Source organism: Passer domesticus, chromosome 2, assembly GCF_036417665.1.
Source record: "Passer domesticus isolate bPasDom1 chromosome 2, bPasDom1.hap1, whole genome shotgun sequence".
NCBI classification, from domain to species: domain Eukaryota; kingdom Metazoa; phylum Chordata; class Aves; order Passeriformes; family Passeridae; genus Passer; species Passer domesticus.
This window is the reverse complement of record NC_087475.1, coordinates 61655659-61680742: the sequence shown is the minus strand read 5'-3', so window position 1 is coordinate 61680742 and position 25084 is coordinate 61655659. Positions and strand designations below refer to the sequence as shown.

General features: G+C 39.1%; 1 protein-coding gene and 1 long non-coding RNA gene across 10 annotated transcripts in view; one reads left to right on the top strand and one right to left on the bottom strand.

The window, feature by feature from the left end:
• ENOX1 (ecto-NOX disulfide-thiol exchanger 1) overlaps positions 1-25084 on the top strand; it is a 356911-nt gene that overhangs the window by 165533 nt on the left and 166294 nt on the right. The window contains exon 1 of one of the 9 annotated variants that reach the window (XM_064408717.1): positions 22226-22365. The exons of the other annotated variants lie outside the window; for them this stretch is intronic. The gene's annotated coding sequence lies outside the window, so the exon portion shown is untranslated. Of the gene's footprint in view, positions 1-22225; positions 22366-25084 lie in introns of those variants that run through there. 9 annotated transcript variants of the gene reach the window in all.
• LOC135295473 (uncharacterized) lies at positions 1390-20351 on the bottom strand. Its single transcript, XR_010357584.1, has 3 exons — positions 20285-20351; positions 20155-20196; positions 1390-2268 (listed from the first exon to the last, which is right to left on the bottom strand). It is a non-coding gene; the product is annotated as an uncharacterized LOC135295473 (long non-coding RNA).

Genomic DNA, 25084 nt, shown 5'->3' with positions numbered 1-25084 from the left:
CTGTGTTGTTGCCCTTTTACTCTGAATGTCAAATCTTTCTTGAAAATGCACATCATTATGTGGTGCTTCTTGTTCATAAGCTTTCCTGGCACCTTGAAATTTTGCAACATGTCCCCAGCCTCTCTTAAAAAATGGGTAAATTTGGCAACTGAAGTGCCAAACATAAAATAGGCGCCTTTTTCATTATTCAGAATATGCTGTAAGCTGGCTGGTACCACTGCAGAATCAAGGGGGAAGTTTGATAAGGTTTAGCCTGCTTGAGTAGTTTCTCTCAGAAATGTGCCTGGTGGTAACAAATCCATTGTAGTGGACTGTTCCGTACCTGTTAGTATGTTACTGTATCAGAGAGAGAGAGGTGAGGTTTAAATAGCATTTCTAGCAGGGACATGCTGCTGGGAAGCTGCAAGCCCTGCTGTATGGATATGTGTGTGTATGCGCATGGCTGTACATGCACAGACATGCAGAAGTCTGCCTTGTTTGCAGAGCAGGTGCAGTTCTTTCACCTGTGCTGGACACAGGTATCCTCTGTGGCCTCTTGGCTCAGTTCTGCACTGACCTGGAGCTGGATGACACTCAGATTTTGTGTGGATGGTGTGGTTAATCCAGCTTTGTGCACTACCAGTTTAGGAAAACAAAAGCATGAAGGACTTCACTGCAGTGGGCAGTGCTCGTCCTGAGACTCTGGCAGAATAACTGAGGAGTTAGTCACACAATATTTCTTTAGGAACTGCAACCACTGAACAAGTAAGCAACTATTTTACTGTCAGCTATGTTAAAGAAATCAATTTTCTTACATTTTAAATCTTGCCTCCATGCTTTTCCCTAATGCTTTTGAAGAACTGTGATCCTCCTCAGTTGTTGTAGCCTGACAAGGTGTGTATTAGCAAAAGGGCAAATCTGGAACACAATGCTGTGATGAATTTTATGTTTCAGCTGCTTTTCAGAAGGAACTTGTAAACCAGATAAATTTTGTCTGCAAACAAAGAAACTATAAAGCAGTCACAGATGTTTCTTTTTAAGCACAGTGTAAATAAGAGTACTCATAAAACTTTTATGGACTGTATCTGCACCTTTTTTCTGCAACGTTATAGAAAAAAAATTAATTACTCCCTTCTATCATCAAAGAAAATATAGAAATTTGCCCTACTTTCATGGTGAAAAAAATTCTAAGTGTATTTCTGTACATGCATCACTATACTACTCCTGGTAGCCTATAAAAATAAATGTTGACTCTTTCATCACCATGAGATTAGTTAGACTAGTGTCAGAGAAAATACAAAAATCTTGACCATACATCACACACACAGTGACTATGGTTCAGTGACACACAAGATCCTTTTTTCCTGTAGTACATTTTACGTAGGTGCATCATGTTTGCATAGCCATAAATTAGCACAATAAAGCCTTATGGTACTAAAATTTATTTTTCACTGCAGAGACTAGCATTTTTTAAAGTTTTGAATGTATTTCAGCTTTAACCCAAAAGATTTTGCATAATCTTACTGAACCTTTTGTGGTTAAGAATTTGACAATGGTTAGATTAGAATTTGACTTCTGCAAATTTGTAACAATAATTTATAAACATGTAACAGAGTATCAGACACCTGCAGTTACTGCTTCAATTGTCATAAATGGAAGAGCAGTTTCTAAGTGAATACATGTTGGATACTTCTATCAGAATTAAAAAAAGGTAATATTAAATTGGAAAAAGCCATTTTCTACAATCTGATGGAAGTGTCTTTAGAAAATAAAGACCCTTGGTGTTCACAAGCAGTAGCTGTGTATTTAGTGTTTAGTACCTGATTGATCTTCAGCTAAGCAGAAGATTTGCTGTGAACTAAAATTAAAGATATTATATCAGAAAATTTAAAGTATTTCCAGTTTGCTACAGTTCTTTCCCTTCCTAGCTGAGCAAAGACTTCTGCTATAGAGCTAAAAACATACAATGAATATATGAACTAAAATTTCAGTCAGACAGACCAGCACTCTTTAAACATACTGATATTATTTGTAAACTGTACACAGTTTTCAGGCTATCCCTTTATAGCAGCTCTTTGCAGAGGTCTTGCAGCAAGAGAAGCCACAAGGGTGCTGTTCAGCAGAAACAAAGGAATGTCTCTTCTCAGTTTTGCATTGTACAGGGTTCTCTGCTTGAAATGCTAAGTCTCAATAAGAAATAAAATGCAAAAGTAAGTTCTGGGTGAAAAGCTCCTTCATAAGTGTCTCTGTAAGTGTCCCACCTGTAGCTCTCTCAGCAGATAGCAGCAACTGAAAAAAAAAAAACAAACCAAGAGACTTTCTTCATTCAGAAGGTAAAGTGAAAGATTGAGAACATTCAGCATTTATGTGTCCTTGGAAGTTTAGAAAAATGGAGGTACTGCCAAATCAAAACAGCATCCTGGGGACACTCCTATGCTTCTTTTGTTATTTTTGGCATTGAGTTAATGCCAGGGTTTTATACTTGAATCACCTTTCTTTCTTCCTTGTTTCCTTTCTTTCTTTTCCACCCCATGCCCCCTTAAGAAGCAGAAAAAACTATAAATGCTTTAATGATGCCTTTTTAGTACTAAACCACTTTTGAAGCACCTTTAAAGCTGTTCCTAAATACCTCAACCTTGCTAAATCACTTTAACAGTACATTCTTATCTGTGTATCTGTCAAAGTAGGTAGTCATGGAGTCTTATCTGTGCATGTTCAATATCCTAAATCTGTCCAAGATAAGAACTACATGGAAAAAGGAATAGAAAACTGTAAGGTATATGAAAATGTTTAAAATGTTGAGAGAAAATTACTTTTACATAAACCCATTTAATTTTAGTTATTTTGGCCTCTGTTTGAAAGGTTAAGTGGCAGGTGGATTTTGTTTTGCTGACATTTGAACCTCTCCAATGCAGATGTGTACAGCAGTGGTACTTGCCTGAAGGTGGTATAATTAGACAAGAGAAATAGGCATGTCTAAAATAGGTCAGATGAGCCAGCTGCCAAAACTCACCCATTTCTCTCTTGTGCCTGTAAAAACAGCTTTGCAAATGTCCAGTGTTCAGCAAGATGAACCACACTCTTACTGTCTCACAGATATTGATTAGCAAAATATATAAAGCAATAGGAGAGGTGTTAACAGCTGTTGAGATAGAAAGGTCCTGCTTTAAAAATAATCATTGTGAGATCAGACACGGAAGAAAAAAAGTGGAAGAAAGACAAGATTTCATTTTTTTTTTTGCAAAGTAGAGGCATGGTTAACAGGTTAAAGCAGTTTCAATCATCAGGAAATTAACCATCCCTGAGGTTAATGGGAAAGCTGAATTTCCCAGGAGATACTTGTCCCAGTTGAGCTTTTTCAAATACATTGACCTATTTTTTAGTGTCCAAGCTGGGATATTGATTTTTTAGGATATTTCATAACATTTTATATGTTCCAGACACAATGGATAATGATTTCAATCTATAGCTGTGCTGCTGCCATGTCACCTCCAACCCAAAATGAAGTTGTCTGATTAGCATAACTCATCCAGCATCCCTAAAATAATTTATAACTAGCTAATGAACAAACTGGCTCTCACCACTAAAACCCCACTGCCTCTACATATGGCCTTTTTTCTCTATTTCCACCTCCTACTCCCAAAATATCTTCAGCCTTCTGCAGCTAAGTAGCTGTGAGTCCTTGAAGGAAATAAAGTCATCTTCACTTTTCACCTTAAACCTAGTCAATAAAAATAACCAATACTGAACTGCTGAATGAAGCAAACATTAATGTAGAGTCCCGTGCCTAATGTGTGTCTTATTTAAAGGGAATGTAATAAAAATGCCTAGATTGGGATATTGCTTGCCTCCAGAGAGTTTGACTTTAGAGTCCAAGAGTGTCTCTTTTTTTAAAACTAAGAAACTAGAAAAGGCATCTGTCATGCTACCACTCACAGGCTAACTGCAGGTTAAGATATCTGGATTCATAATTCATACTTCTCCCATTTGAGTTAGTTGAACACCTGACGATAATAATAAGCTGTCTGCCCTCTGTGGACACCAGAAATTAAAGGCGGACTAAGGCAGTAATTTTCCTTGTGAATTTCAGAGGTATTTTGTTAAAACCAAGGAATGTGAGAAATGAAGCTCTCTAGGATCGATTCCACCAGCTGAAGAGAGACATGTAAGCATTACTTACAGACTAGTTTGACTTTTATACCTTCCAAGCTGATGGTTATTCTGCCACTCATATATTTTCTCCCCACACTCTGTCCCTGGGTTTTTTTGCTCTTTTTTCTTTCTGTCTCTTCCTACATCTTTTATTCACCTTGGTATCTTTTCTGTCCACTATTTACTTCTTCACACAAAATCAGAATGAGTAAGTTTAGTTTATCCTTTTTGAGTCAACTAAAACATAGACATTGACATTTGAACCAGCCTCTCAGAGATTCCTCTGTATCCTCTGCAGAGAAATAAACCTTTCCAGGGACAGCTCATACCATCATCAAATACACAGGTAACATCAGATATAGCTAAAATATAGTGTCTAAGATCAGTTACCCCTCATGAAAAACCTTTTTTTTCCATTGACTCTGAACAGTCTATTCCAGATCCTAATGTCTTCCTTTCTAGGAGGCAAAAGGTAGGGCACATGAATCCTCTCTGGAGCTTTCTCTTCTCCTATAAGACATCATTTCAGGGGAAAGAGTGTGCACAAAGAAAAAGATACTTTGTAGCCTTAGAGACAGCACCCAGGGTCAACAGGAGTGGTCCTGGAATAATGTCAGTTTAATGTGTGGAGGTACAGCTGGGGGACTGGAGCTTCATGGGCTGGGCTACCCTCAAGTGCAGCCATCATCTATGGAGAATTTGGTGCTAGCAGAAGTCGGATGTGTGAGCATGTGTGAATTCTTTGCTGAGGACAGGCAATAACCATTTCGCAGACCACAGGTCTATGCAGAGGTGGTTGAATCAGCACTCACAAATTCAGCCTTGCTTGACCCCGCTCAATATGTGTGTTTTCCTGGGGAGAGTAGAATATTTAAAAAAAATTAGATACACAGAAAGAATATCTGTGTCAACCATGTTCTTAGAAACAACCCAGTTGTTTAGATGAACTAGCACAAGCTGATTTTAATTTTTGATCTTCTGGGAGCAGGGTGATTGGAGAGGATAGAGCCTGAGGCAGACATCTCAAATAGAAACCTTTAGCCTTCAAACTACAACTACAGATCTATAGGAGTATTCAATCAAAAATATGCATGTTGTTCAAGTTGTTTAAGGTGAATATTTAATGTATAGTTTTCTTTCATTGCCATTCAAGGGGAAAGAATACAATCCATATTTTCAGTTGGGATTGTTTTTATCAGTTTAAACTGGGCCAGTGTCATAACTTACTTTTCCTGTATTCTTCGTATCTCGATGTACTGGAAGCTGTTTCTAAGGGGAGACTAGCAGAAATGTCAGGCTTTTCAACCTGCTTCCATTTTCAATCCAGCCTGCTTTGCTCTTAAAATACCAAACCTTCTGGGAGCCTCTCTACATGACATGGACTATAAAAGGTATCAATAACAACAGCAGTTCCTGCTGTGGAAGGGACTGTAATTGCAAATGCCTAGGATCTGGAGCTTCATTATAAAGAAGGTAAATATTCTGCAGTCTGGTTCTCTTGGGTATATTCTGTCTTTCCCTAACAAATCACCACTTCAAGAGTGAGTTTTCTTTTTATTTATTTACTTATTTATTTACTTTAAAAATAATTGAGCACAAACTAGTGCACCTCTACAAGAGGCAGAATGTTGAAAGTGAAAAAAAAATGCTACTGAAAAACAATTTAAGAAATAATAATAGTAATAATAGAAGAGTAAATGTTTTACTTGCATTTTCGTGTTAGTCTCTGATTTAAAGCTTGATGACCACACACTTGGACTGAATTTCCAACAAGACATATTTCTCCTTGTGTACATAAATAAGATGTGTTTGTATAGCTGTAAGTCCTGAGTTTGCAGTGTAGCTTGGTGCTTATAATAGAGAAATAAATATTAGTTTTATGCTTGATAATTTTAACAGCATTTGAAAAATAGGACATAATAAAATATAAACATAATATTTTAAAATATAGGCATGTATTTTCTTTACTCACAGGTTTATATTTCACCTCTGTACACAGTGACAGCTTGCTAAGGAAAAGCACATTTGCAACGTAACTTGCCTGCAGTCATTAGCTTCTTTCTACTTTTTAAGCTATTCCTTTTAAATTACTGCAGAATAATCTCAACAGAAAAATGTTTCTGTCCATTGTTTTTGGCACTGTGCCTTATTAAGATATTTTTAGTTGTCTGTTCTCATTTTACAGTTCATGTGAATATATGAACACCAAAACTAACTGCCCAAAGCACTATTTCCTGCCTTCTGCAGGTGTTTAACTTCCACATATCAGCACTGAAGTTTATGAGATTTGCAGGTTATGGGCACCTCTTCGAAGATTGTGCTACTAACTTATTATTCTACAAACTTAGATCAATTATTCCCATTAATTAATGCATCTGTAAATATCCTGCACCAAGTCACACATTAATGATAAAGCACTATGTTAGTGTGAATTATTTTTTAAAGAAACAGAGTAACTATATAAAAAATTATTGTTTCTGAAGGCTGTGAAGAGCCCTTGTTTGACTGTTCAGACGTAGACCTCTGTAATTCTATGGATTGCATGTGATTTCTCCTGTGTTTGTACTATTTTTCATAACAAAAGAACACATTCCCAGATGAGCCCCTTCTGTTACAACTATTAAATAAAACTTAATACAGCCTAGCTATAAAATGTAACATTTAAATGCTGTTATTTTATATAGAATATTAAGAAAGATCTGTTCTTAAAGCTGTTTCTCCTAAAGCTTGGAAAAATTGTTACTGAAGTAACAAACCTCAGAATGCTGTTGGAGTTCCTGAATATCTGGGCATTTTAATTCATTTCAGTATAGCTGTGCTCCAGTTTATTCCAGCCTTGGCACTGTTTTCAAAAACACTCTTGCCAACCCTGAAAAAACAACCTAATCCAGTCCAGCCTCCCCAGAGAGATTAATCCTTCATGTGACACTGCAAAGCACTGAAAAGCACTGAAAAGTCACAGACGTCCTTTTAGAAGCTTGACTCTTTCAAAGTGCATGACTGCCAGCTCTTCCCAAATACTCCTCAGGCATCCTGCTTCTGTACTGAGAGACAGTTCTTAAAAGCACCAACTAGGTATTCAACTACCAGCCAGAGAATTCACTAGGGCACAGAAACACCTTCTGTGCAAGGTGCTTACTTTTAACCATGTGCATCTGTCCTTCTAGCCAGACTGTCCCATAACCCAAGAGCTGTTCCAGAAACTCAGAAAACTCTCATCCATCCATCCATCCATCCATCCATCCATCCATCCATCCATCCATCCATCCATCCATCCATCCATCCATCCACCCATCCATCCATCCATCCATCCATCCATCCATCCATCCATCCATCCATCCATCCATCCATCCACCCATCCACCCATCCATCCATCCACCCATCCATCCATCCACCTTTCCAACACTTGCACTGTAGAGTCAGGTTTATCTAAAGGACTGCAGGTATCTGGTGGTGGTTGTGGGTTCTCCAAGCTGCTAGAGCCCCATCTGGTGTCATATTTTCCTTGTTGCTGGTTGTCATCGATGCCCATCCATCTACCTAAATGCAAACACGGGTGTACATGGATACTCTTTCCATAGCTGCAGGCTCTCTGTGTCACAGCAGAATTTTTACACTTTGTTAAAAAGTCATCCTTACAAAAGAGTCCAGAGTTCCAGCCTTACAGACAGGCTGTGCTATGGTATTTGCAAAAATTGAATTATTACTTGGTAATTCAAGAGTAATTCTCTGAGGTCACTGCCTGAGAAGTGAGGAGCAGCAGAAGAGGGATCATCTGCTTACACCTGCCAAGCCCCAGCACAGAGGTTGGCATTTTAGCTTGAACGAAACTCGTTATGTGATACGATGGGTAGGATGGGTATTGAGTAGATGGAATATAGGCATGTCCTCTTCTGCTGCCTCTGCCACAGAGGCAGGGAGGAGGAAGGGACAGTTAACAGCACAAATATATGTGGAATTGGCCAACCTTTTGTATGCAAGAGCTGGAGGTATGGATATCTATTTATTTTCACATGCCAGACAGTGAAATGGCATTTCTTTCGAGAGGTCCTTTCCCTGTTTCTGTAGAGTTACAGCCACTCCTCTTCAGTGTCTACAGTAAATCGAGGCTTTTTGTTCTTACTGTGTGTAGAGGAGAGTGCAACAGGAGAGGGAACTGGGTTTTCTTTCCTTTTTACTGCCATAGCAGCAAAGTCATTCTTTACATGTAAGTGATTGTCACCTATGCAAATGTGCTGAAGACTTAAAGTCTGTGCACCTGTGGAAGAGACTACAGGTTTTGAAATCAGCAAGGTAACAGAACTGTAAACAGCAGTCTAACATTGTTTGCCCATCTTTTGATACTAGTAAAATGTAGGCTGAGGAATGTACATCTCCTTTTGAGATCCCAGTCTCATTAGTCAGAGCTGGGAATTAATTCTGTCACCATTTTTTTCTGCGTTTAACATAAGACAATTCACATGACATCCCTAGTGGACAGCAGGGGTGAGCTCAACACAGACATTAAAGTGTGCCTTTCTTAGGATCAAAAATATGTTGAAACTGGTTTGTCAATGCAGATTAGCAAAGCACTGGGCTGAGATGATGAGGACTATTTTTCTCTGGTGTCATCTCTCCAATACACCTTTATAACCTATGCATTGCTAAAGAATTGTATGCTAAAGAGTGTGCTGAAACATTCTTTACATCTCTTTCGGAGAACAGGAATAGCTTCAGAAAGCCTCACATATAAAAAGAACTGTAAATATTCTGTTCAAAAATAACAAGTCAAACCCTTAGGTTTATTTATGATTATTTATTTAATTTTATTTAATTAGTCAAACCCTTTGTTTATTTTTTAACTCAGTTTGCCTTCAGAATACCCCAAGTGATTTGACTGTGCAGTTATATGGATTTATCACTTGCCAAGTTTCAAATTTTTAAAAATCAAAGCCCTTTTTCTTGAAGACCACTAACAAGCACAGAAAATGTCCTTTGCACTGCTAACTACATAAAAATGACCCAGATTTAATTTGTTTTGAAAATTATTTGTGGCAAGAAAATACTCCCAGGCTGAAGTGTTCTTTGCCAAATCTAGTCTGCAGTGAGAGTCTGCAGGCCAAATTGTGAAACTGCTGAAAAACAGCTTTTAGGGGGAATCCTGACTTTGCCTCTGCCCATCTCCATGTTCACAGACAACAAATAATGTTCACTATTTCATTGCACTCAAAATCAATGTATTTACTTAGTAGATCCATCATTTTATGAGAGTTTTAAAAATTCATCCTTAAACTCATTTTATGCTTCCCTAAATCCATATTTTTTATTGATAGTGAAAATGAGATAAATTCATTGGAAGCAGACAATAAAACCTGTATGCATAAGGGAGCTTACTTACTGCTTATGCAAGAGAACGTATGTTTATAATACTTTTGGTGAACTGTCCAGGCTCTGTTTATAAAGTTGATTTTTTATTTCTGCAGTACTTCACTGAATGCTTCTGATCTAAAACCTGGGGTTGTCTATAATTCTCAAATCTGAAAGTAGAGGCATGTCAGACATAAACCAGGAAATTTGGAGGTTTTGAGGAGTATTCAGGTGATTTTGAAAAGTATATCATAGCTAATAAGAAGAAATGCCACTCTAGGGTAAAGAAAAAATTTCAGGAGTGAGGAGTGAAGATATTCTTTAAAGGAGGTTTTAGCTAGGAGACAAGAAAGAGGTGCAAAATGAAGCTGGTATTATGCTTGTGAATAATGATGAAGTTACATTTGTGTAATGGATGTTAAGAAATCTATGTTTCTGTGAGAATGGATTCAGAGAAGTGACAGAAATCAAACTGAATAATGGAAATCAGACTATCGGGTTTTCAATAGCTGTGTCAGAGAAGAATCTCTTCCTGTGAGTCTTATCCAATACTAACGATGGGAAAGAGCAGAGAGTGCAGCAGAGTAATGGAAGAGGAAACTATCAAGTGCATATTCAGAGCTTTTTAATCTATTACTCGTTATTCAGCTCTGACTGGGGCACTAGAGCTGTAGTGATGATAGGATGTGAGCTTCAGAATGCATTTTGAGAAACAAAATTTTCCTTTTCTGTCATTAGATTTTTATTCATATTTTACTTAATGGAAATCACGACATTGATGGCTAGGAGGTTGTGACTGTGTACTTGTGAAAATGTCCTTTTTTTACAGAGCTTTGAAAAGGATCAACTTGTAGTTTAAACTTTGTACATTATAATTTTGGGAATCTGGTGCATTTGGTAGACCTTATGAAACTGCACCTCAGAATAGCTAACTCTGGTAAGTGAATGCTCCAGAAAAGAGTGTGATAAAAGCTGTCCATTCTTTCCTTATTTTATGTTTTTCTTTAAGTGAAAGAGCTCTCAGGTCGCACGATTTACTTTTGAATATACTCTTTTCATGTTGGTCCCTTCACACCTACCTTCACTACATTTTTGTGTTTTACCCTTCTTCCATCACATAGTTTTCTCCTTCTTTCTCTAAATGACTCAATCTTTTTCTGCTTATATATATACATATATATATATATATATATATATAATGTTGTGTAAATATCTGCACAAAATGTGCAAGGGAGATGCCTGCTAAGTGTTCTTCCTCTGTACTGGGCAGAGAAGCTTGTGGCTTCTCTTTCATAGTCCCAGTCCAAAGAGATTCAGGACATAAAGCAGTTAAACAGGAAAAACCATGAGTTTCCCTACTCCCATGCCATCAGGGCAAAAGAAGAATCTAGATGGTTTTACTGTCATGTAAAGTAAAAGAAGTGCTATGGTCCCTCTTCAACTATCCCAAGACTTCAGGGAAAACAAGAGGGGATGGGGCTTTTCACATCTCTTCTGGGCTAGAGGATCAGTACAAAAAAGATTAGACTCTTCTGCTATGTTAAGTTTTCTGCAGAGAAATGGTGTAGGTCAAGGTATAGACAGCAACCAAAGGTGCAGGAGAGTACATCAATATGTACACTCATCTCTTGTAGCCTCTTGGTGATGGTTCTGTAAATACGTCAGCAACTAAAGGAAGGCTAAGGAGGATCACCATCCTTTATTGGATGCAGTGGGAAACAGTGACAAAGGATGAAGAAAGACTTCAGGTACTTAATCCCTTCTTTGCCTCAGGCTTTAGCAATAGGACCAGCTGTTCTCAGGGTACCCAGCCCTCTGAGGTGGAACAGGAGCAGGGAGCAGAATGAAGCCCCATTATCCAAGGGTGGGTGGTCAGTGACCTGCCTCATCACCCAGACACACACAGTGCATGAGGCTGTTGGGCTACACCCAGGGGTACTGAGGGAGCTGGTGGAAGTGCTCACCAAGGCAATCCCCACCATTTACCAGCAGTCCTGGCTACGTGTTGGAGGTCCCTGTTGACTGGAGGTTGGCAAATGTGGTGCTCAACTACAAGAGGGCAGGAAGGAGAATCCAAGGAACTACAGGCCTGTCAACCTGACCTTGTTGCTGGGAAAGGTCATGGAGCAGATCACCTTGAATGCCATCAACCAGCAAGTACAAGATAACTTAGGAATCAGGCCCAGCCAGCATGGTTTTAAGAAAGGCAGGTCCTGCTTGACCAACTTGATCTCCTTCTGTGACAAAAAGACCCACTTAGCTGGATGAGGGAGTGTTGCTGATGAAGGATTGGCAGCACAGATGTAATGAGGAATGGCTGAGGGAGTTGGGTTGTTCAGCCTTGAGAAGAGGAAGCTCAGAGGGAACTTATGGCTCTCCACAACTGCCTTAAAGGAGGTAACTAGGTGGGAGTCAGTCTGTTCTCCCAAGTAACAAGCAGTAGTGGGGTTTTAGATTGGGTATTAGGAAAATTTCTTCAGAGAAGGGGTTGTCAAGTATTGGAACAGGCTGCTCAGGGAGGTGTTTGGGTCCCTTGCCCTGGAGGCATTTAAAAGACACGTAGATGTAGTGCTTAGTGACATGGGTTAGTTGTGGTCTTAGTGCTGGGTTAACAGTTGGACTCCATGATCTCAAAGGTCTAGTACTTCTACTTTCAATACTTGACCTCATTTCAATAAATGGTTTCTGTCTGCAGATCCTTACAGAATCACAGAAAGGGTAAGGCTGGCAGGCATCTCTAGAAGTCATCTAGTCCAACCCTTTGATCAGAATAAGGTCAGCTACAGTACATTGTGCAGGACCATGGTCTCTTGAATGTCAAAGTTATGCAAGGCTGGAAATACCACAGCCTCTGTGGGCCTGCCTCAGTACTTGACTATGCTTAAAGTAAAAAAAAAAAATAAAAAAATTCTTATGCTTACATGGGGTTTTTTGTGTTTCAATTTGTCTTTTTTATCTTGTCCTCACACTGGGTGCCACTGGGAAGAATCTGGTTCAATTTTCCTTCTTTCCCATCCCATCAGATATTTATACGTATGGGTAAGATTCCCTAGGCCTCCTTTCCTCCAGGCTGAATAGTCCCAACTCCCTCAACCCCTTCTTATTTCAAAGATAATCCAGATCCTTCAGCACCTTTATGGCCTTTTGCTGGACCCATTCCATTGTGTCCATGTCTCGTGTTGTCCTGGAGATCCCAACACCAGGCCCAGATCTTCATTTTTGCCTCACCAATGCTAACAGAGGGAAAGAATGACCTCCTTTGACCTCTTGATGACCCTCTGCCTCATGTAGTCCAGGGGGTTGTTGGCCTTTGTTGCAAGGGGACATTACCTGTCCTACAGGTTCCCAATGTCATTTTCTGCAAAGCTGCTTTCCAGATATTATGGCTCAGCATGCACTGGTACTTGGGGTTATTCCTCCCCAGGGGCAGGACTTGGCATCTTCCTTAATTGAACTGCATAAGGTTCCTGTCAGCCCATTTCTCCAGCCTGTCCAAGGCCCCCTGCATGGCAGACCAACCTTTTGGTGCATCAGTCACTCCTCTCACTTTTGTATCTTCTGCAGATGTGCTGAGGATGCACCCTGCCCACCATCCAGGTCATTAGTGAAGATTCTGAGCAGTACTCACCCTAGTATCAATCATCACAAGGGAGCAGTCCCAGATGGACTTTGTGCCACTGATCACAGCCCTCTAGGTCCAGCCATCTGGCCAACCATCAGCCCACCACACACTGGTAAATTCTGTTCTCAGCATCCTTGGAAATCCTGTGCAAAGTTTCTCACAGAGGCTCAAAGTTTCTCCTCATATCTAACGGTATCTAAAATCACAAAGAGCTTTGTCTGTTTTATGTCAGAGATTGTCCAAGGTCATGCAGTAAATTCTTGGAAAGAGCTACAGAATCAAACCAGATTTCCTATATTTTAGCTGTTAAAAACCTCCTGTCTCTGCTGCCTTTGCTGACTAGATTTAGAATATAGACCTGTATCTGCACAGAGACTTTTCTTTGTCACACTCTTTTTCCCAATTGTACTTTAAATATATCTATAAATATTTAATAATACTTTCTATTTTTTCATGATGGGTAACTGAAAAGGACAGAAAATGAGATGTGTGAGAATAGCCTGCCTTTGGACAGCTGCATCATCACAAGTGTGTTTTCATCCAAAACACTATTCTAATGGAAATAAACAGACATGCGGAAGTTCTGCTCGTTTGCTGCAGACCATTCTTACGGCTTTTCTCAAAAGCCTGGCCTGAAGAAGACTTGTTTGAAACAGATTGAGCACTGTCTTGCTCAGAAACGGTGGGGGAAAGTGTATGGGGGAAGAAAGCAGAAATGCATATAGCTCCATGGGCAGCATAACTACACATGTTCACACCCGATAAAGGCACAACAGTTGGTTGCATTTCCAAGCTTGTGAATATATGTATAATTGAATAGTCATAACATTATCACCATTCTGAATGCAGGGCTGGTCATTTGTATTTTAGATTGCTTTCAAAGTGGTGAAGCCTTTCTTCTTCAAAACTTAATTGACACTCGTTGCCTGTAGTGCTAACTTTTCGTTCCAGTGTGACTTCAATCATGAAACATGCTTTGACTTTGGGAATTCTATCAAAATCCTGGGAGTCAGGATTCTCTTTATGAGATTCAGTAAGTTCTATTTAAAAATAGACACTGTTTCATTTTTTCTGCTTGGAACTCAACTCCAGTGTCTCAGAGAACAGAAGGAATGGTTTTTTTTTTTACTATCAGGACTTTAAAGGGGAGGAGGAAACTGAAAAAATCGCACTAATTTTTATATAGATATGTGTGTATACATGTGTGTGTATGTATACACCACTTACTTTTCAAGAAAAGTTTTTTTTAGCCTCACTCCTCCTTTCACACCTAAGAAAAGGAGCCCCTGCTTCGTGCAGTTCCGAGCCATGGCAGTAGCCCCATCCACGATGGTGCACTTTAGGACATCCTGTTCATACAGTGGACTGGCCATGCCACTGATGGATGTGATGGGAACAGTAAGACAGAAAGGGATATTTTGAAACAGCACTGCTGTGAATGACTTTCTTAAGACGTCTGTTGAGCACTGCCATCACATATTAGTTGAGGCACTTTACTTTTACAGGTCATATTAACATTTTCAGGTGAAGGGTGTGTTGTTGAATGCCTGTGTCGTGACTGATGTCTTCTGTAACAGAGTTGTCACAGACAATAGTTACAGGAAGCATAGCAAAGAAGCTATGTTTTCCACATCTGAGTTAAGGAGTTTCCACTTAAAACACTTCTTAACCAGTGAGTGCCTACATATTTCCTAGTAAGTGATTCTTGGAAGCGGCAAGCTTTAGAGAAAACAAATGAGAACTACAGTGTTATTTTTTTAGTCTGCAACTGTCTGAAGTTGTTGTCAATAGAAATAGTTGCATGCATTTGTCTTCATTAATCATTTCAAGGTGTTGCTTTTTGATGCAGCCAGCCCTAGCAGTTCACAGGCACTTTAATTTTCCAATTATTGTACCTGTGGCTCAGAACAGATACTGATTAGTTTCACATTTTGGTCTGTGGGCAGCTTAATGTTCTTGTCACCTTACATTCAGTTTTAAATGCACAGAGTGTAAGAGAATGTCAGATGTGCTCCCAAGTCTTCCGGTCAGGCTCAGCAAGTTATGATATTTCCAAGTACTGTATTGATGACTTTCTGAAAATTGGATGAGAGAACAAAAATATGGGTTTAGGATCCTATCACAAAAGTAATGATTCTTCGTGTAAAGCGCATGTGAGTGATTTTGTGTTGTATTCTTTTTCACACAAACTTTCAGCTGGAGATGAAGTTGATGCTTCTGGCTGCTGTAACAGCAGTAGAGAAGGAAGTTACAATAGCAGCTAGGCAGCAGCAGTGCCTTTCAATATTTGCACACAATTACAAGACCTTTTCAAACTGTAGTTGTGAAACCAAAGGAGAAAATAAATTTTGAAAAGCCCTAAACACAAAGATTAATTTTATAACAAATAGAAATGTTGCCTGTCTCCTCTTTATCAATTGTGTACCAGCCATGACTCATCCATCCACGCCTTTTTCTTTCCAAAAACTGACGTGGAAGAAATCCCCTCCAAAACACAAAACTACGCTGAACATCTGCCATCTAGGTATTCATTAGTTCTGTCTGCTCTGCTTTTGGCTAATTGCCTGGGAGTGAAGTTGAATCATTTATGGGGACTTAACCTGGTGGCAGTTATAGTGGTAAAGATCATGTAACATTTGATAAAACCTAGGAAATGTCAAACATGTAGCCTCCCAAACATAAAGTTTATTTACTGTTTTCCCATGCACTTTGTTTGCTACAATACTGCCTGCACAACTGATAACAGAAAATGTATTTAATAACTACTCAGTGCTAATATGCTGTAGTATGCATGACTGACTAATTTAATTTATCTCTGATTAAGCCTATTATGTTTGAGATCACTTTACAGAAGAGACTTTTTTTGCCAGCTGTAAGCTTATTTGAATTGTAATATAAGTTAATAATGTGTGAAATAACTACTGGTGCCTGCTTCTAAATGTTAATTTTACCAAATCACTTCCTGAGTTAGAGTGTACACAGCTCATCCATTGCAGTGTCATTAGTGGCGTGTTTGGATGTAAGATTGGACAGGTAAAAAGGCAGGTGCATGGCAAGGGGATCAATGGCTGTTGTTTCTGCTGAGAAGAAGCAAAATAAATAAAACCACAGCCCAGCCAGGGATAGCACACCATCCGTATGATGACACCATCAGCTGAGAAGGAGCTCTCAGGATGTTCTGCATCTTGAAGCATTTGTTTCCTACCAGGTGCAAAGAGGAACAGGGACTCCTCAGGAGAACAGAGAGAGGAATCCGTTAAACAAAAGCTGGTGAGAAAGGCACTAGTAAGCCATTAGTATGTTTAAATAGGAAAGTAGCCATTTGGGTGGAATTTTAGATTTTTCTCAGACTGAGGGTAGAGCTGGAAAAGAATTGGGGGAAAAAAAAAGAAACAATGAAAACAAACCCCAAACAATTAAAACCTGGGAAATGTAAAGGGGAAAAAGTTCTGCCAAGGAAAGCTAAATATTTTTTCTCTAGGGACAAGGCAGACTGTTTCTTGTTTCTCCTCTACTCTTTTCTGTGGTCTAATTTTTAGAGTAGACAGACCTCTAATAAAGAGGGAAGTAAAGCTTTTCTGTGCACAAGCTATATCCCAGAGCAATTGATCCCTGGTAGATGAAACTTTGTAATACCTGTGCTTTAGCCACTTGTTTCTCTGAGAGACTACAAAATGCTCTCAACTTCTGATTTGGAAAAATCTCTGTGTTCGTCAGTTGTTGCTTTTATGAAAAAACATAATTTTATATAGTCTTGCTTTAATATATGTTTATTTCAATCAGCTGAGAAAATTCAGGTGGAGAGAATGAAGTCTTCTACCTTGTTTAGAGAAACAAGTGTGATGGCCTGGGGTCTAGTCTATGAGATTATTTACAAGCAGTTGCCTAAATTATGTGTACTTTGCATTTAAATATATGAAACTTCAATTGGAATAAAAAGAAGTCAAATCTTTCCTCTGTCGGATTAGTGTATCTCTTCTAAATAGAAAAAATATAGGATACTGTACTTACAGCATCAGACTGAACTGCCAAAACAATGTCACTTAACTAGCATGGAAGAAAAGTATGCTGCACATAATTTCTTTTTATGTCGTTCTGTTCCACCCTCCAAATATTTCTGCCATGTTATAGCATGTGGGATGTCAAGCATTGTTTTTCACATTTTGTCATGCTATCTCATATAGATCAGTTATCAGCAAGTCAAGCTGCACAGCAGCTCTGATTTCAAGATCTCTTTTCACAGCATGTCAAATCCTAGCTGGCAGTACAGGACTTTGGCAGGCCCACTGCAACAGTAGGGATGCAGGAACATGTGCAGCTAGAATGTTTGATGGCTGTAATGTGCAGAGTAAATTTCCAGTGTTATATAATCCCAAAAGGGATGGTATTTCTACAAAAAAATTCTGATGTGGTGGTTTCAAGGTTTGCAAGAGCCTTGCATTGCCAAGGCTCTTCCTCTTGCTTGCTCAGAGTAGTAGATTGGTGAGTGTTGGAGGGACGGACATGTCTGTTTTAGCATCAGAGACAGGACTGATACTGTTAGAGACTGCTGGCAAGGTCAAATCTTTACACAGTTTCATGTGGAGGGTATGTGCTACACTGGCTGCCCATGCTTTGTATATTCTTCCAGGTGTAGTCCAGGGCTGAGTGTGATACCCAGAAAGTGTGGTGCTGTATGCAATTTAGAGCTAGCTCTGCATGCTAGCACAGACTGCAAAAGTGCCAGTTGCAATCTTACTGATCCTAGTTCTCAGGCCTGGAGACAAGGCGTTATTGGGGAGGACTGTCACTGTCCTGAGAGCACTCAGGTTTGCCCCATATATGAAGGCTTCTTCTGTATTCTCTACTTCTCTCCTGGGCAGCTATGGGTAGAGAGATTATTTACTTTACTAATTTTTCTTTTACAAGGAGCAGAATTCTTTTAAAAATTACAGATGATCAACTTTTTCCTTTTTTAAAATTTCTTACTGAGAGTAGCAGACTGAGCTTCTTCACCTGACAAAAAGGATCACAGTAATTCAATTTGTAGATCAGTGAGTGCTGAAACATTTTTTCTTTTTCTACAAATTAGACATACTTAGGGAGAGGAAAGTAGAATATGATGCTTCATATTCCCTATCTGTAAGAGAAAAGTTCTGAAGAATAATTAAAGAAAGAAGGTAAAATATTTGGTTATAAATAATCTAAATTTTTAGTGACTTTCACAGTCACGAGACAGTCTCTTAGATGCTTTGAATGTATTAATTGTAGATGTGTTGCATTATTACTTGCAAGTGTCTGTGGTGTACATGGTTAATCCCTCCCTGTTCAAGCACTCCTCATGCAAAGCTTTTGGAATTCTCTGTGGCCCAGTACAACACAGAAACCATCAGTGGGTCAGGAATTGTTGTCCTTTACAGAGGGCCAAGTGAAGACTAGGACTGCCTTCTCTCCATCCTCTTTCATCTTTCCCCCAATGCCTAAATTGAGATTGATCATTTAGCAGGAAAAAAAGACACTATGAGCAGCGAAGCGTAACTCGATACAATACTGAAAGCTGCTTAGCTGTCGTATCAGACTCAACTTACTCTTAAGCAAAGATTAGCGAGGATAACTTCTCTACAAGCCTGTAAATCTGCTTAGCGATCTGTGACTCCTGTGGGCAAATAATGCTTCCTAAACACAGCCTTTGGACGTGTCAAGAGTCCCCTTTTTAAATGACTGATATATAGAAGCCAGATTATTTCTTCTGGGAAAGAAAATATTGTTCAAGGTACTATAACATAGGAAGCCAAAAGTTGATTCATACTTTAACAAATTGTGTTATGGTCTATCTTAACCTACATATATATGTTGCAAAAGCTTATTTTAACTGTCAGTGATACCCCATAAATATTTGTTCTTACAAAGTTTCCTTTCTTGCAACAGTGATTGTCTCACCTTTTCTTAAAAAAATCACTGAAGAAATATGACATTAAAGACCTCAAAACATTTGAAATCTTAAAACTTTTTTAAAGGTCACCCTTTCTGTTTGCCTTCATTGCACTGATATTTCTTTAGCTCATTAGATGAATATGAACTATGTTGAAAAATATATAAAAGCAATCCACAAGGAAACATCAATGTCATTTTCTGCACCTATGCTTAAGGCTCTGGACTCCATGAAGACTTAACATTGAATAAAGAGCATGCTTTTTTCCATTGGTTTTTAAATTTTACTTGTTCATCTGGAAAAAAAAAAAAAAGCACCACAAAGATGTATAAAGGAGTCAGATATATTTTGAAAATAAAAACATAGTGTTCTAGAAGATACCCTAATACATCAAATGGGACTTTTCTTTCTGTACTTACTCAACTTCTTTACTGTTTTTGTCTACTTAAGTCTGAATGAAAACAGCCCTGTAAAGTTGGGGGAATATACAAGACAACTGATAAAGATTAATACTATCTAGGTTTTTAATTATTTTTTGTTTTTTAATTTTTGATGACTGTTTTCTGCTTTTTTTTTTTTTCCAAATCAGTCCAAGTTCCAGGATGCTTTTTGCTTCAACCAAGTCCATTAGGGTTTTTTTGTGGTCTTGTTCAGGAAACCCCTGTCATCAGTGAAGCTTGTTTGGACAAGATTAACAATAGCTTTATGGCATGAAATCTGATAGCAAGCACTCTGGGGTTTTTGTCTGGGATTGATGAAGGGCTTATAGGTCTGTTTAGACCTTGGTCATCCTCTTTACCTTTTACAAAACTGACATAGTTTTAGCATCCCTCCAATGCAATGGAATTTCTCTATTTGTCTAAGATTAATTCAAAATCAACGCTGGTGGTTCAAAACCTCATAATTTAGCTTTTTTATAAAAAGTGCTGATAGAGCTGCTGTTTAATATGCTTCCAAGCTACTTTACAAGCAAAAAAAAGTATTTATCATAGCAGAGTGTGAATTAAAATATCAAAGTAGCTAAGTAACTGCACCTATGTATCATGCCAGGGGTGGATTGAGGACAGTGATGGAGGGATTGCAGGCATCTCCTGAGAATGGCACAGTCTTTACTTCTTTGTAGAGTCTTTTCAGGTTCACTTACCAAATGGTGACACAGAGAAGAAAAGCTCAATCTGAAGAAGCCCTGTAGAAGACAATAAAAAAAGAAACACTGACCATCAAAACGTTTGAAAATCCAAATGAACCAGCATGAAACCAGAATAAAAACTTACATTTGGCAGAGTGGCACACTTAGTGTGGAAAAGTAAACTCCAGAGAAGCTTCTTCTCAACAGCAAAAGCAGAAGTGATCTATTTATTGAGCGTGTTTAACTTTTTTGCATCTTTATTGGCATAACTATAACTTCTGTCCACAAAAGCACTAATGTCATTGCTGACATTCCTCTTTTGTTTGTCACACTTAAAAAGTTGATGATGTCCTTTAGTCTACATAATATTGATTTTCTTTCCTTCTTTCATTTTTTTCTTAATTACCTAATGTATATTAATTGCAATCCATTTCCCTATGTTCCTGGATGTGCATTATTTTTTGTATCTATTTTTACTTCACTAGGCCATTGTGATGATTCAGGCAAGTATTCATTTTTTTTCTTTGTTAATGACTTTTTTTAGTGTCTGATAAAATGTTCTTAAACAGGTCCCAGCTTTCATCTTTTCTCCCAAATAAACTCTTTCTCCCAGCTGAATTTGCCTATAATTGTTCTCAGGATTGCAAAATGAATCCTTTTAACACATCAGGTATATTTGTTTTCATGTTATCCTGTTTGTGATTAAGAAACATAATGAGCAAAAGGTGACATTCATAAGGAAACAACTGCTAATTTTTAGTTCTGTGGTAAATTTTATGTTATGATTCAGGATTAGGTATAATATAAAATTTCTGCAAGCTAAATGCTCGCTGAGTTCAGAAAACATCCTTATGTAGAATTTTTAAAATCTTTTTACTTATTTCAAGGCAGCACAAAGCCTCCAGCATGTGCTACTAAGTCCTCTGTGGTAACTCAGATTTCTCTCCCACACAGTGTAAACAGATGCTTGAGGAATCCCTCATCAACATTTTCCTCAGTGTATTTGTGGTCTGGAGCAGATATCACCCTGCTTTTCTTGCACAGCCTTACTTTCAAAAGCATTTCAGCCTCTGAATGCCTCCCTTCACCACACCAGGATGGGCTGTGGGAACATTCAGTTGTTTGTGTCCAGCAAACACTTCTCCACTGAAGGTCACAGCTGCAGCCTGTCTTTATTGCTCAGCCAGCCCAGGGAAATGAAAGATTTCACTGGATTGTGGTCAGTGTGTGAAAACACTTAATTCAAGAGATTTGGTGTTTTTCATAGAACCATAGAATCTTTTAAGTTGGGACACCCAAGGTTCATTGAGTCCAACTCCTGGCCCCGTGCAGCACACCCCGAGTGTCACACCTTGTGCCCGAGAGCATTGTCCAAATGCTCCTTGAGCTCTGTCAGGCTGGTGCTGTGACCCCTTCCCTGGGGAGTTGTTCCCGTGCCCAGCCACCCTCTGGGTGAAGAACCTTTTCCTGATATCGAACCTAAACCTCCCCTGACACAGCTTCAGGCCATTCCCTCGGGTCCTGTCACTGGTCACCACAGAGAAGAGATCAGTGCCTGCCCCTCTTCTCCTCATGAGGAAGCTGAAGACCACAATGGAGTCTCCCCACAGTCTCCTCCAGGCTGAACAATTAGACTTATCAGAAGTGCCAGGAAATGTCCGGCTGATAAAGCTCTGGCATTTATCAAGGTGGCAGTGCTGGGTTAGAGTTTAGTGGTGGAACTCAATGGTCTTGAAGGTCTTTTTCTACCCAAATGATTCTATGATTCTATTAAAAAAAGATTAGAGCACCTTTCTAAGAAATTATGGGATAATATGGGAAATATGGGATGTCTCCACGCACCTTAAAGCAGCCTCAGGGCTGCTTTAAGGGCCAGGGAAGCTATGAGGGTGACAGTGCAAGAGCAGCGGCCTTCCTGCCCAGGGCTGTGACGAGGAAGACACAGGACACAGCTACAGCCCAGTGTAGGCAGGGAGAGAGGAACAGGCCTGAGCACAAACAGCTGCTGAGCTGTGGGGGAAGAGGGAGGGCATCTCACAGCTCCATCCCACACTGCAGCTGATCTACACCACATTCAGCTGGCACTGGTCAAGCAGGACTAGAATGCCTGCTGATCATTCCCAAAGGGGTATTGCTTCTCATTACATCAATGAAATAAGCAATGCTTCAGGGTACACACGTGGTGCTTGCTGATATGAAACACGGCATCAACTTTCCCTGCCCATGGTGAGTTAAAAAATACTATAATCTGAATTTAGTATGCTTTTTACTTGACTTTCTCACCAGACCTAAATACAAATTGTGCAAGAATGTCTTTTAGTGTTATTTCTGAAGTGATAAAAGACCCTCAGTACAGCCCTTCAGATCCCAAAGTAGAGAAAGCTATTAGGTATGTTATTGTTTTAAATTTTAATCTGTTCTGATGTTCCTGAAATGCTCTGTCTGTAATGTCTTTTGTATTAATCATCATAAATATTTTATCTTTGCTAGAGAGGGTATGCTGACGTAATGTCTAAGTGAGTGAGGCAACTTATCTCAGCTACTTTATCATACTTGCTAGGCTTAAAATGAATATTAAGAAGTTCCAACAAAGATGTTGTACAGATAATAAAGGCAAAAAAAAAGGGTAAAGATACAAAATGGTAACCACATGTAGCTATTTCCTTGCTTGCTGCTCTCGAATTCACAGAAACCAGTGGTCCTTTGTAGTGCAGCTGTACAACTTCAGTAGATGCAGAAGCCCCTGTTACAAAAGCAGTGGGCTCAGGTAATGAGGAAAGTCCCCTAAAGGTGTGATAAAGGTTTAAAAAGCAGATGCTTGTTAACTTCTTGTATTATTTTCTTTTCTATACTGCTTTGTAAAAAGTGGTCAACTTTGATGGGACTAGGTCAGTAGCTTCATGCCTGTGATTGGTATCTGAAAAAAAATCCAGGGACTTGATGCTAGAGAAGATGAAGCAGTGGCCTGAGTGGTGCTAACATCTCCTGTCTCATGGCTCATCTCATCTCGCAGCTCATCTGGTGGTGGGCAGATGTGAGCTTGAGTGTATAGTTTATTCCTATTTTCCACATGCAAACAAGTGTATTTCAGGCTTTACTGCAGGTTTTGTCACCATATTCACTTTACAGTGAAGAGAACTATCTTGGATAAAACTCTGATATGGTTTTCAGTGGTTGGTGTCTTGTGGGGTAATGCACAGCCTTTATCTATTACCCTTCAAAATACCTCCATCAAACTTTCTTGCTATGAAACTGATCTGTGTTCAAAGCTTGACAAAGACTTTGGTGTAGCCTTCCATATTGACACATAAGGCACTTGCACTCACCACCCTTCTGTAAAAGTACTGAGCGCTTCCCATCTCGAACATTCCTGGAATATGTGCTCAGGCTCTGTCTCAGAATCAGATAGCCTGGTACAGACATGCACACCTAAATAATTAAAGTCTGTTTATCCAAGTACTAGCAATGCTTTCTGGTTTGTTCTTTTAATTGCAGCCTATGAAGAGTGTTACTTGGCTTACTTCTTGGCCAACAGTAAAGTGTGATCAGAACAAGACAGCCAGAGAAATGCATATTTTAGAGCATCAAATAGATTTAAAAAAAATATATGCTCCTCCTTCTGGAAGCCACTCCTGTCCCCCAAATTGTGGGTACATTTGCTTCTCATTATTACCAGTCATTTGAAGAAGAAAATGAACAAAGGAGCTGAACATTTGGGGAGAGACTGCCAAACACACAGCAGAGCCCTTGGGTAGGAGGGTGTGGATTTAATGCATGGTGCTGGTTGTGAGAGCATTTTGTACATCTGGTTTGGTTCGTGGACTGGATCCATTTGTGGAGGGGAGCCTTGGCTATTATTGCTTGGTCCCTCTGTCTTATTTTAGCTTCACATTACTCAATGTCTGATTATGTTGGACAATACTCAGTGTTGCTGCTGAGAACATTTTGGACAGCAGTGACAAAATGCCAGGGATTATGTCCATATCATTCTATCACAGCTTAGGAAACCTGTGAGAGTGAGCCAAGGCAGGCACTGGATGCGTTGCAGAAGGAGGGCTGCCAGCCTAGGATAAATTAACTAAGTTTTTCTCCCAGCTTTTCTCCCATCCTGACTGTCTGTATAACAAGATGATGAACTGCAAGCCCTCAAACCCATTGATTGACCCAAGTCTAAAAAATTCTAAGAGGAAAGAGGAAACCTACTTTGATACAGCGGGGTGGAGATTTTGCAGTTCCTGGGAATTTTGTCATCCTGTTAACAGCTGAGATCATTACTGGGCATGCTGTTCAGCAAGGGATTTCTGTCCATATTTTCTTTTCAAGTTTATCCAGCCTGTTCTACAGCTGTGATAACTTGTGGCACAGCACAGTCCAAAGGCTGGCATGTCTATGTATGTACATATAAGCATAAAATCAGTTATTTGTGCTTGCTATCTGAAATTGTGAGTTGCTGCTTTGAAAAGAATGTATACCTGAATTTTGGGTTGTTATGTGAACCAAACAAAACCAGACAGAATATTTGGCACATAAGGAAGTATTATGTTTCATTTCATTGTAATGTTTTCAGTGGATCCAAAATTCACTAGCTATCCTAAATTCACAAGTTTTTTTCAATGCTGCACATCATCTTTTTATCTTAGGTTTATCTGGAACATTAGAACCTGGAACCAAACCAGAGATTTCAAGAGTACTGATTATTTCACCAAGGTTAATATTACCTTACAGTAAAACCTGTTCTTTATGGATTCACTTACTTAGGGCAATACTGCTCACATGTAGGAGATGATACTAAAATCTCTACAAATGTTTTTGTAAGTAACTGAAGTTACTGTGACATTTATGGTATTCTCTTCTCTTAGGGAATAAAGCAGTTACTTAACTTTCAAAGCAAAATTATGGAAATTTCCATTTAGGATTTACACTGAAAAAATGAAAGCATAAAGTG